The following is a 13,852-nucleotide window of genomic DNA, read 5'->3' on the forward strand; positions in this document are numbered from 1 at the left end:
GGGGTTAATGAAGTGTCCTTGGATGTATGTTTTATGAGCGCACCACAGCATGATGTCTGATATTTGACCGTTATCATTAATAATAAAGTAGTTGCATACCGCTTCTTCAGTGGTTATTTTATAGTCAGTAAAAGATGGTGGGTGTTGAGTGTTCTAACATAAGAAGTGGGTTCTGTAGGTGGGTTGGAAGTGGTTGTGTCCATAGAGGGCCATTGAGCCATATCTCCCATTATAACTAATAACCCCTGTCTTATACTAGTAATTAGTTTCAATATTCTTTTAATGAAGCTGTGCTGCTTTGTATTAGGGCTATAAACTGAAACCAGTGTATAGGGATTGCCATTGATCAAACACTAAAGTATGATGTACCTGCCTTCGTTATCCATTATTTGCTTCCTAATATTACCGTATTTTTCGCCGTATAAGATGCACTTTTTCTTGGGGGGGAAAAGTTGGTGCATCTTATACGGCGAATACCTGCGGCCATCAACGCCCGGGACCCGCGGCTAATAAAGGACATTAACGATCACGGTGATGCCCTGTATTAACCATTCAGACCCGGCGATCAAAGCTGACCACCGTGTCTGAAGTGAAAATATCACTAACCCGGCTGCTCAGTCGGGCTGTTCAGGACCGCCGCTGTGAAATTGCGGCGTCCCGAACAACTTACAGGACACCGGGAGGGACCTTACCTGTCTGCTCCGTGCCGGAATCCCCTGCATTGCCGGCACTCTCCTTCAACGTCATCAGGTAGTCGCGCACGCCGTCCCGTCATCCAATAGGAGCGGCGTGCGTAGCGACGTGATGACGGCAACAGAGAGCGTGGATCCCAGGGAAGAAGACGTCCGGAGTGTCGGGGACATCCAGGGCAGCGGTGACGGGTCCGGAGCGGCGTGGACACATGAGTATTACCTCCTATACCAGTGGTCTTCAACCTGCGGACCTCCAGATGTTGCAAAACTACAACTCCCAGCATGCCCGGACAGCCGTTGGCTGTCCGGGCATGCTGGGAGTTGTAGTTTTGCAGCATCTGGAGGTCCGCAGGTTTAAGATCACTTTTGGGTTCAGAATCTTTTTTTCTAGATTTTGGACCTTTAAAGTAAGGTGCGTCTTATATGCCGGTGCGTCCTATAGGGCGAAAAATACGGTAAATGTTATTGAGTCGCGTTTTAAAATAGATACACCCTCTCTTGCACATCGCTCGTGAGGAGACTACTGTTGGATATGATTTAAACTTAAGCCTAAGTAGATCATTTATATTCAAATGTGTTTCTTGTATACAACAGATGTCCGCCTGATGGATTCGGACTTCTTTGGACAGGAGAGAACGTTTGCAAGGGGAGTTTAACCCCCTTACATTTTGAGAGAGGATTTTAAGCGTCATTTGACTGTATGTATTCTCCTTGTTTTGGCAGTTGCGCTGAGAGGGGGAGTCTCCAATCCCTCATATATACATAAATGCTTACTAACCGTCTCTATGCTGTCCCTCCTGCAGAGGGAGTTCTCTCCCTATAATTCTTGTATTCCAATAAATCAAAGGACCAGGTGCCCAAAGAAAAAGAAAAGTTTTAGTTAAAGTGAACCAAGAAAGAGAATATAAGTTAGGCAAAAAGCTGCAAAAGTATTTTTGAGTAATCTCTCACATGACTAAACAATTTTATTCCTTTGACATCAGGTTATTCAAAATCAATAGTGCAGGCATATTCCCCTTATGCCCTTTAGAGGGAATTTGGCATTTCCCAAAAAAACTTCTATCATGGCTAATCCGACAAAATTCTGCAAAACAACAGACATTTCTAACCTATTATGTGCAACTATTTAGTATTTTACATTTAACAATAATTTATCTTCAGATCTTAATGGTCTGGTGGAGACCGCTCGGTCCTGGTTCTACTATTTTTACGCAAGGTCTCTCCTCTACTGGGGACCCTGGCCCATTCAGTTCTAACATAATTTGGGAGATCCTGTGCTCGTACTGTGTTATCTTGCCCATCCGTGGTTAAGTCCCATTCTCGGCAGAGAGATAATAATTGCTGTGGGGTCGATGGAACATATTTTCTCCCCTTAAAGGTATTTATAAGTTTTACTGGGAACCCCCATTTGTATAATACTCCCTGTTCACGAAGTATACGGGTTCCTTGGCCAAATTCTTTTCATCTAGCCATAGTTATGGCTGATAAGTCCAAGTATAAATGTAAGTTTGTAAATTAAACTGGTAGTAATGGTAGTAACAGAGTTAAACAGGGGTTAAGAGGTGTTAGGCAGTGTTATACACATGTTTAGGGGGTTATTTTATTGCCGGTTTGAGTCGAAAAGTTCGGCAAAAGTCCGAAAAGTTCAGCGAGTCAGGCTAACCAAACTTAAAAGTTCGCTCAACTCTAGTCATCATAGTGATAGGTAAAGCTGCAGTTGGGCAGAAGGTGCTGAAGCTGCTGTCAGAACAAAAAACAGACACGCCGGGTTAATCTGGTGAACAGCAGGGACTGAAATTGACGTATCAAGATACCAGAGTGGCCAGGGCGGGGAGCAGACAGGGTGGCCATTTATCCTCACCATACTTATGATGGAAGGAGGAAAAAACTTTTGCCAAAGCTTTTGCCCAGGGTTAGTCTGTAATGGTTCTGGCGCTAGGACCGCACAGGAATGTGCCATATTATAGACAGTGTCAGGTTTTCAGATAAGAAAAGGGGGAAAATAAACAAATTACATAACATGTAAGGTTAATATTAAAGTGCCATAGTGTCCCCCTATGTAATAAAGTGCTTAGTGACCTCCCAAATATAATATGCAAACAGAAGAAAGAAACTGGAGTCACTTATTAGTTTTTGTAAAATTAGTAAACAATTTTATTAATAATCAAATTACATAAAAAATGGGAGAATATCTACCCAGGAAGGGAAGAGAATCAAGAAAAGGTGTCACTCATGTATCCTTTACAAAGTGCCTAGTGCATGGTACATTAGCAAACTGACAGGCAGCATATACATAGCAGTAAACACATGTAAACAAAGTCTATTGTGCAAAATTGTGCAGAAGCATAAAATGCAGAGTGTATACTTAGCCATACATAAAGGTAAAGAAGGCACAGGACACCGGAGCAAAACCACCCCAACGCGGTGTTTCGGCAAACCTTTGTCGAGGGGTGGCGTCTCTCCATCAGGATATGCTATTTATGCTACCACAGACCAATCACAGGTAGCCACATCACGGTACCTAATTATAAGCATTGGTTATACCTGAGCGCAGCATACAAATGGCGCACACGCCGTCATTCCCGGCACCATCAACTTCCGGGTACCGCGTCAGAGGCCCGGCCAGCTGACCGGATCACATGACGCCACATACTCGTAGTCGCGTGAGCCGGGAGACGGCGCCTGCACACTATACTGGGCTCAGTACTTTGCAAAGTGAAGTTTGTATTACCCCGCATGCGCAATTGATGAATTGAGTGACGTGAAGTGTGTTCAGTAGAGAGTGTGAGGATGTGAAGGAGAAAATGAGAATGTGATAAGAGGAAAAGAGGATGGGCGTAAAGATGGTGAAAAAAGTGAGTGCGAATAGGAGTGTGAGTGATTAACCAATTGTGTGACTGCAGTGTAATTAATGTGAGAGAGCATTCTGTAACTGGATGTATGGGATTGTTAGTCCCATCTTTTCAATAAAACAATAAAAATTTAAAATGATATAGAGTATGTGAAAAAGAAATATATGAGTATGTATGGAGAGTATAGGAGTATACATAAAAGGTAAACAACTCCAAATGTGAATGAAATTGTAAAAAGTGATGAGAATGGTAAATGGATCTACCACTGATGTTGGATTAAGAAAAAAATTATGAAATAGTGACAAAACCATTTTGAATGGAAAAAAAGTGTATTTGAAAAATGATAATAAAAAATGAATAAAATTAATAAATTAAAAAGTGTTATTGTAAGTGGGTGTGCACATCGGTTAGGATTAAAAATGAAAAAAAAAAAAATACATTAGCGAAAAGTACAACAAAGTTATTGTGAAAACACATCTAAAAAAAAATCTCTAAAAAAAAAAATATATATATATAGGTGAGAAAAATAGAATAAGTAAACACTACGTGATCATATATGGATATGCAGAAGCATAGAAGTATGCAGATATCCCCAAAATTGATGGGGTAAAAAGAACGATCACCACCAAATACTAAGTTTTTGGTGTTTGGCAGAGTGACTATAGAGAAACAAAAAATAATCAAGTGGCACATGGCAGGCTGTGGGGGTAGCAAAGTACCATGTGATGAAGCAGGTGGCATCTGATCCTTCTGTGGGGAGAAAAAAAGGGGGAAAAGCATAATTAGGAACATAAAACATCACAAAATAAAGACGGATAAAAACATCTAAAAACAAATTTACCTATTGGGGGAAGACGAAACAGTCAGAGAAATGAAGCAAATGGTAAGATGTCATTGAGGCCTCTGGGGTATAAAGTATCCAAAGTCCAGATCCATCGGCTTTCTTTCTGGGCGAGAATTTTTCGATATTACTACTTCTGATCCCAAGGTCAATTGATTCAATTCCAGCTCACCTTAAGTAGCGAGGAGTTGCAGTTATGGTACCTGGCAAAATGACGAGCAAACGGTTTAAGATCGTCTGTCTCTGTGCAAGAGGATGCAAGTCTGATGTCCCTAACATGTTCCCGGACTCGTACCTTCAATTTTCTGGATGTCATCCCAATGTAGATTTTTGTACACTGACACGTAGCATATTAAATCACGGATTTCGTTTCACATGTTATTCTTGAACGTATGTGATATTCCTTGGTACCTGAGGAATTAAAAAAGGCATCAGTCTTTTGTATGTTTGGGCATGCCACACAGTGCCCGCATGGTGAACATCCATTATTCAAACCTCTTGAGCCGAAAACATTTAATGGTCCTTTGGTATGTATTCACTTTTAACCAATATATCCCTCAAGTTTTTAGATTTTCTTGCTGTAATATTTGCTCGTGGGGAAATATATTGTTTTAGAACAGGGTCAGATGTAAGTAGTGGCCAGTATTTATCCAAAGTTTTTTGCATATTTTTCCACTGAGAATTATAATTGATAATAAACCAGACTGGTTGTGAATGTTTGATGCTCACCTTTGGTTGTAATAAATAATTTCTTGGGGTGGTGCTCACTCTCTTATATGCCTTCTTTAAACTGCGTTGGCTGAAGCCTCTTTCGCTGAATCTTCTCCTTAGGTCCTCAGCCTGGAGTCTGGATGAACATATCCGGCGGGCTCTCAGGTACTGTCCAGTGGGTACGGCTGCGATCATATGCTGGGGATGGAATGAAGATGCATGTAAATAGGTATTGGTGGATGTAGGTTTACGATACATGTCTGTGTGGATAGCTCCAAATTGATCTCTGATGACGGTGATGTCCAAAAAATCAATACAATTAGGATCGCAATACGATTAGGATGGCAATGATAGGTGACATGAATGTTCTTTTCATTAGCATTGAGTTTGGCAATAAACTGAGTTAGCTGTGCCTCATCTCCCTGCCAGACCATGAGGACTTCGTCGATGTACCGCGCCCAAAACAGGATGCGATCCATCTCGATGTCCCCACGGTCTGACAGGAAGAGGTCCCTCTCCCACAACCCCAAGAATAAATTGGCGTATGAGGGCGCACAAGCTGCCCCCATCGCCGTACCCTGGAGTTGTAGGTACAGGGACCCCTTGAACGTGAACAGATTGTGGGTAAGGGTAAAATCAAGTAGTTGCAAAATAAACTCAGTCATCTCCCTGGTAGTATCACTTGTTTCCAAGAAAAACCTTGTTGCAGTTATGCCATCACTGTGACGTATATTTGTATACAGTGACTCTACGTCACATGTCACTAAAAGGGTGTCATCATCAACATGTAGACCATGAAGTCTCTTTAGCATGTCATTGGTATCCCGCACAAACAATGGTAAACTTAAATAATGGGTCGTCCAGGTGGTCTTGTCAGATGTTTGTGTATTTTGGGTAATAGGTACAGGGTCGGAATCCATGGATGTTCAACAGTCAATGCTTTCACCAGTTGTGAAGATATAGTACCCGCAGCTTGTGCATGTTTGATCATTTCCAGAAATGCCCGTTTGAAAGAGGGTAAAGGGTTAAAAGTCATTTTCTTATAGCAGGTATTATTGCGTAGCTGTTTAAGGGCTTCTGCTTCATATAAGTTGCGGGGCCAGATGACTATGTTCCCTCCCTTATCAGCTGGTTTATACACCACATCATCCAACTGTTTCAATCTCTGTAAACTGATTCTCTCTTCTTTTGTTAAGTTATCTTCATTTACATGTTTACTCAGTCTTTTAAATTCCTCTCTAACCAATTTCACAAAGATTTCAATTGTTGGGCATCTTGTAGAAAATTTTATGGGTGAGTCTTGTTTTGGATGCTTTGGCTATAGGCTTGTGCGGTTTGTCCAATTTGGGCAAAATGAGTGTGTCCCGTGTCCTGTTGGAAGCTATGTTTATACCACGTTTAATATTGCGTGTATGATAACCCCGAGACAGAAGTCGGGACTCAATGTCCCCCGCTCAAAGTCTGCATGTGCAGAGCAGTTCCTTCGGGCTCTAATCTTTTCGCCCACAGGCAAATTTCTGATCACATGTGGTGGATGACAAGATGAAGCATGTAAAGTTGAGTTGACAACAGTGCTCTTTCTATATGTGGTAGTAATAATGCACTGTTTCTGCTCATCACCCACCAAATGTAGATCCAAGAAATCAACACTTTGGGTTTCATGAGCAACTGTAAACCTCAGGTTGTGGGTGTTTGCATTTAGATACTCCTTAAAGTCCGGTATGGTCGCCACACTGGACCCCCAAATAATGAGAAGGTCATCTATGTAGCAACCATACCAGATAATTGATGGCAGAAAAGGATTTGACGGGGAGAAGATTGTCCCCCTCTCCCACCAACACATGTAAATGTTGGTGAGAGAGGGGGAGAACTTCGCCCCCATCGAAGCTCCCTTAATCTGAAGAAAGAAACTTTGAACATAAAATAATTATGATGTAGTAGAAAATCCACAACCTGGACGATGTACTCCTGTAGCATGACAGTGTAGTAAGGGCTGAGAAACCATGTGAGAACCTGTAGTGTTAGAGAATGGGGGATGATCGAATAGATCTTGTCACCCACCACATGTGATCAGAAATTTGCCTGTGGGTGAAATGATTAGAGCCCGAAGGAACTGCTCTGCACATGAGCGGGAGGCGGGGGACATCGACTCCCAACTATTGGTTCGGGGTTATCATACACGTGATATTAAGCGTGGTATAAACATAGCCTCCAACAGGACACGGGACATACTCATTTCGCCCAAATTGGACAAACCGCACAAGCCTATATCCAAAGCATCCAAAAAAAACTCACCCATAATATTTTCTACAAGATACAGCTATGAGTTCAAGGAGATATGCAATATAATCCATAAATGCATGCCAGTCATCACTAGCGACCCTGCTTTTCAGGGGGTGTTCTCATCAGGTTACAAATGTATCTCTAGGAGGGCTCCCACAGTTGGACAATTTATTTCACCTAGTTTGTTTGTGGAATGCAATGCAAAGTCGCAACCAACTTGGTTGCGACATAGCAGATCCCATAAGTGCGGGCATAGAAAGTGCATCTGTTGTAAATATATGCATAGTACAGATACAGTTGTATCCACTTCTACTGGTGAATCACACAAAACCCTTAAGTATATAAATTGTAACACCTCCTATGTAGTTTATGCATTTACATGTCGGGAATGTAATTTACAATATGTGGGGTGCACGACCAGCCCTCTAAAGGTTTGCATACATAAACGTCACTTCAGCTCCAGACATGTATCGATGGTTTCCAGGCACTGTGCTGAGGTCCATGGGGGCAATACATCCACCCCATGTTACAAGGCTTAGAACGTGTTACCCCTCCAATCAAGGGGGGCAACACCAAACTCAAATTACTTGATCGGGAGATTTTCTGGATAACTAAATTAGACAGCCGCATACCGAATGGTCTGAATAAAAGAATGGACACCATTTTACACTATTGAGTGAAGGGTCCCCTTGCTCCTATATTTATATGTTTCATACTTGTTGTTCCGTTGGTGCATGTCCATATAAGTTATTGTTATGCAGCATATATACAGTTGCATGAGGTTAATATACGCGCCCCATTCCCTTGCTGTTCATGAGTTGATTTATTTTATGTATGTGCATGTTCAGCAAATTGTTCGGGGACAAACATAATTTTATATTTCTTTATTAAAGTGTTATGTACTCATATATGTTTTATATTTTTGTATGCTTTACTCTGAGACAAATTTGCCTGACAATATAAGTTTTTCTTCTTTTATGGCCTATTATTGGGTTTTTTATGAATGTATTATATGTTACAAGGATAATTGCAGTACAAGTACTTTTGTCAAGTCTCTTGTTTGCCACCTTGCATTTTATAGTATGAACTAAGCCTTATGTTCACCATCACTGCATAGGTGTGCTGAGTTGAAAGTTGAGATTACGGCACACCTGTCCATAACTATGGGGGAGGAGCTTACCAGTGATCATGACTCGTGATTGAACGATCTATGAGAGGTGCTCCATATATAAGGCTTGCATATGCCTTATACCTTTGTATGACTATGGCCCAACTCCAGGGCCGAAACGCGTCACCTGTAACGCTGTCATCTATGTGCTGAATACCGCAATAAAAGCATTCCGTTTCCGCATCATTGAGCTGGACATTCGTTTGTTCCTGATTCCTGCTTGCTAGGCGCTGCCCACGCCAGTCCGGGCGCTAAGTTTGTGTCTGTCATATATATGTTTATAGTTGCACTAGGTACCATACATCTTCAATGCAAATTTGAAAAATCATCTTTTATTTTTAGAGATTGTGAGGCCCTATTGTCTCATCTGCCGCCAACTCCAGGCAGTCATTCAGCCACTATATTTTCTCCTCATACTGATGCCACCTCAAGGCCGTCTCATTCAGCCACTATATGTTCTATTTTCATGCTTCAGCCAAATCCAGGCTGTGCCATTCAGCCACAATATGGTCTCCTCCTACTGATGCCACCTCCAGGCTCTGTCATTGTGCTGCCATGTGACATGTGACTCAACTTCAGCAGCTCATAAGTACTGATAGGATTAAGATTTTTTAATAGAAGTAATTTACAAATCTTACAAAACTTTCTGAAGCCAGTTGAAATATATAATAAAAAGTTTTTCCTGGATAACCCCTTTAAAAGTTAAATTTCAAAATCCTCAATTTCAAAATCTTAAATTTCTATTTAAAATTCTTAAATTTCAATGGTCTCCTCATGCTTCTGCTACCTCCAGGCTGTTCCATTCAGCCACTATATGGTCTCTTCATGCTGCCACAAACTCCAGGCTGTGCCATTCAGCCACTATATGGTCTCCTCCTACTGATGCCACCTCCAGGCTTTGTCTATGTGCTGCCATGTGACATGTGACTCCTTGTTAGATTTGGTCCTTTGTTCCTTTGTTTTAGTGTCCCGTCGGGGCCCGGGTCACTAAAACTTGGGAGTTAAAAGTTCAATTTCAAAATCCTTAATTTCAATTTCAAAATCTTAAATTTAAAAATCATAAATTTCAATGATCTCCTCATGCTTCTGCCAACTCCAGGCTGTGCCATTCAGACACTATAAGGTCTCCTCATGCTTCACCAAACTTCAGGCTGTGTCATTCAGGCAATATATGGTTTACTGATGTTGCTGGGCCTTGGTCTGGGAAATGTTGTTATGGTAGCACTAGCTACCCATAATCTTCAATTTAAATGCCAAAATTCGTCTTTTAATCTCAGACAATTTATTGTTTACTGATGCTGCTGGGCCTGGGTCTGGGCCTAAATTTTTTTATGGTAGCACTACCATAAAAATTTATTAGGCCCAGACCCAGGCCCAGCAGCATCAGTAAACAATAAATTGGCTGAATGGGTCAGCCTGGAGTGGACAGCAGCATGAGGAGACACTAGGGCTTCACAATCCTTAAGATTAAAAGACGAATTTTGACATTTAAATTGAAGATTATGGGTAGCTAGTTCTACCATAACAAAATCTTCAATTAAAATGTAAAAATTCATCCTTTATTCTTAGGCATTGTGAAGCCCTGGTGTCTATTCATGCTGCTGCAAACTCTATGCTGTGCCATTCAGCCAATATATGGTTTACTGATGCTGCTGGGCCTGGACCTAAACATTTTTGATGATAGCACTAGCTACCATAAATCTTCAATTTAAATTTCAAAATTCATCTTTTAATCTTAGGGAGTGTGAAGCCCTTGTGTTTACTCATGCTGCTGCCAGCTCCAGGCTGTGCCATTCGGCCACATTATGGTCTCTTCATGCTGCTGCCAGCTCCAGGCTGTGTCATTCGGCCACATTATGGTCTCTTCATGCTGCCAACACCTCCATGCTGTGTCATTCAGCCACTATATGGTCTCCTCATGCTTCAGCCTCATCCAAGCGGTGTAATTCAGCCACTATATGGTCTCCTCATGCTGCCAACACCTCCACGCTGTGTAATTCAGTCACTATATGGTCTCCTCATACTCATGCCACCTCTAGGCACTGTCATCACTCTGCGGGAGTGATTCTAATAGCGATGTCAGTAATCTGCATGTCATTCTGAATAACAGTATTATTTCACTACCCCAGCATACTCCATATGCGTGTTAGAACACAGAAAAGTGTTCTACACCCCTATTGAGGCTCTCTGTAGGCCAGAAATAGCTGTTTTTAATATAGATTTGCTGCAAATAAATTCCGATCGAACCAATTTTTTTTTTTTTTTATTCGGTAAATCGGCCAAATCAAATTTTTCAAAAGTTCGCTCATCTCGAATCATATGTTATTAGACCAAATGATATAAAGAATGGGCCAATATCTGATCTCTAAATATATTAAATTGAGGTGACTTATATGGACCCTCCAGTCCCTAACTAACCACACAAATCTGGTAGGACATATTTAAGTACAAATATAAAATCTATTTTAGTAAGTTTGTTATCTTACTTTTATGGTTTCTATGGCACACTTAATGTGAAGGAATACTTAAATAAGTTTTCTTGCGGATATATTTGTATTATTTAAATTGGATGGTGAAAGATAAGACTATACTATATACAATATATGTATGCATTAATATGCACAGAACACACCCTATTCTCTGCAGTAGAAGGATCATTTTCTGTATTCTAGAACCTATAATCTCAAACTGGAGATTAGGAAAGATATTTCACAATATATACTAACTGATATAATTTTATCCACATTGTAAAATTATCTCAATAAAATAAGAGCTAGTATGCTACCAGATATACTGTATGTGAGACCTCTAACTTTAAGTAATGGGAAAGAGGGAAAGAACGTGTAATTAAAGGACCCTTGTATAGTTACCATACAGTCGTATTGATGCATTTTACAGGTCCTCTCTGGCTCCTCATTGCCTCACTTCTCAGGTAACTTCCAGGGGAAAGCTGGGACCTTTTAAGAAACTCCAAACAAAGCTGATATGGTGTTCTGAGAACCTCATTTGCTATTGTGATGAAATGTTTATGACAATAAAAGTTAGTGTGGAATATTACAGATTCATCAAAAATGGCTGGAATATGAGGAACAACAGAATAACAAAACTATGTGCTTTTCTCTAAAAAACTAAAACCCTATTAAATATTAGAGTAACATGTATTATGGTTGATGTGGTGTACAGCTAATTATATGCAGAATGCGAATATAAAATATGTTTGTGGGATGCACCAATTTATATTCAATAAAATAACATTATTATTTTGGCATTTAGGGTTAATCTTTGCATGCATCTGCTTAAACATGGCTGCCAGGGTCAAAATGGAGACTCATGTCTCTTTGTTTCATTCTGACCCAGAACGCATGACAACGCTCCTTCGAGTTTTATAGGGGGTGATTGTCATGTGACTGTAAAGTGCTGTTCAAATAATTGAATGTCTCCTTTTAGAGAAAGCAAGCAGAGTTTTTAAAATAGTGAGAAATTATAATATATACTGTCGAAGATATTAGAACATTGTAAAACTCTTCACTAAAAAATCCCTTTGATATATTAACATACAACCCCTGTAACATTTTATTTATGGCTGCAGACTGGGGTCTTCTGCTGCTTCTATCAGATCCTTTGGTTGAGCAACTAAAGAAAAAAAAACACATTTGACTATAATACCCAGCAGTAAATCAGAACCTTTAAAAAAAAAAATTACAAAAAAATTTTGAAATCAATGTGAATTACAAGAGAGAACAATGGACAGTCTTGATAAAACAGTCAGTGCTTACTATTAAAATATGTGATGTATGATGTTATATATATATACGTTATATATAGGCTGGGTTCACTCACCATAACATTACGAGTATAAACATGGCAGTAAAATCAGCATTTAAAAAAAAATAGACATATTTTTACTCTAGTAATGTGCACTTTGGAAGCGATTTTTATTAAGTGGAAAAAAAATTATTTTCAAAAACATTACTTCTCTTACATTGTTTTAGTCCCCCTAGGGGATTTGTATATGTATTTAATCAATTGCTCATACAGAATAATGTAATACTTTAATACTACATTGATCAATTCAATTGGTGATCGGCTAGTACAGCCTTTCTATAGATTAGTAATGACAGAAACAGATGCCTAGTACAGACCTTGGGCTGCCATGACAATGGATTGACTCCTCACAATAATATTGGGGTGGGGGGGGGGGGGGCAATCAGACACCTGATACAGAACTAACTTAAAAAAATGAATATAACAAGCTGAAGGTCACTTGCATTTGTAGATTTTGGCCATCTTATACTTATAAGGGTATTCTCATCCCCAACCTTTGCTGAATATGCCTTGACTTGCTAAAAGATACAGGTTCCACTTTTTGGAGCTCCATCTATCTAAACCAACCAACCCCCCTCCCCCTAACCCCCCCCCCCCCCCCATCCTTCCCCCAACCCAGTCTGGACTTTTAAATCTCATGGATGTTTACTGCAGATATGGGAACAGGGTATACAACTTTCATTACTTTTATGGGACTTATAAAAACTATGTAAAACAGCCCGCTATCTTGTTTAAGGGTTTCCCAAACACCTACAGCTGAACCAAGCAGGCTAGGTTGGGCTGAGGTTCTTATAATTCGAGATTAATCAGGCTCCCCAAAAAAAGACCCAAATTTATCAGACATACTGTGGTATACCATAAATGCAGGTTACATGGTGGCTCAGAATTTAGCATTGTTGCTGGGACCCTAGGTTCAGATGCCCCCACATCTGCAACAAATTTGTATGTTCTCTGTAGACCTATAATCAAGCCTTCCATTGAAGCTGGATGGACATTGCAGCAAGTTGGGGAGTGAAGTGCGTAAACAAAAAATGTACTACATTTTTAAATGCCAGATGCACTGCAAGTGCCACAATAATTATTAGGTGTGACATTTCAGGGAAATGAAGTAAAGTTGCAGCAACACTAGATAAATGGCAGTAACCATATACGAATTCACATGCTATTGAAAATTTCTGCATGGATTTTTGGTTATGTTACAGAAAAAAATCCACTGGTGAAATAGCATGATGCAGCAAGGAAAATCCAAAGTATGATTAAAAATGAAGACAATGAATTTCTGCTGGCAAATTCTTTCGATACCTGTTGAAATATATATCTAACAAGTGTGAATATTCCCTTTATAAATATGTATTTTTTTAGTATATATTTAGATTTATTTATTTTATTTATTTATTTTTGTTGTTTTTTTGTTATTGTTTTTATATATATATATATATATATATATATATATATATATATATATATATATATATATTTA

At 39.8% G+C, this 13,852-nt stretch overlaps 1 long non-coding RNA gene across 4 annotated transcripts in view; it reads right to left on the minus strand.

Annotated features, from left to right (window-relative positions):
• Nucleotides 1-2,880: 2,880 nt before the first annotated feature.
• LOC130283772 (uncharacterized) overlaps nt 2,881-13,852 on the minus strand; it is a 39,014-nt gene continuing 28,042 nt past the window's right edge. For 2 of the 4 annotated variants that reach the window (XR_008846842.1, XR_008846841.1), the window contains 5 exons: nt 11,418-11,556; nt 5,115-5,294; nt 4,681-4,796; nt 4,386-4,588; nt 2,881-4,294 (listed from right to left, as the gene is read on the minus strand). This is a non-coding gene — a long non-coding RNA (uncharacterized LOC130283772). Of the gene's footprint in view, nt 4,295-4,385; nt 4,589-4,680; nt 4,797-5,114; nt 5,295-11,179; nt 11,223-11,417; nt 11,557-13,852 lie in introns of all 4 variants that reach the window. The other 2 variants (XR_008846843.1, XR_008846840.1) reach the window with 2 other exon arrangements.

Source organism: Hyla sarda, chromosome 1 (genome assembly GCF_029499605.1).
Source record: "Hyla sarda isolate aHylSar1 chromosome 1, aHylSar1.hap1, whole genome shotgun sequence".
Taxonomy (NCBI): domain Eukaryota; kingdom Metazoa; phylum Chordata; class Amphibia; order Anura; family Hylidae; genus Hyla; species Hyla sarda.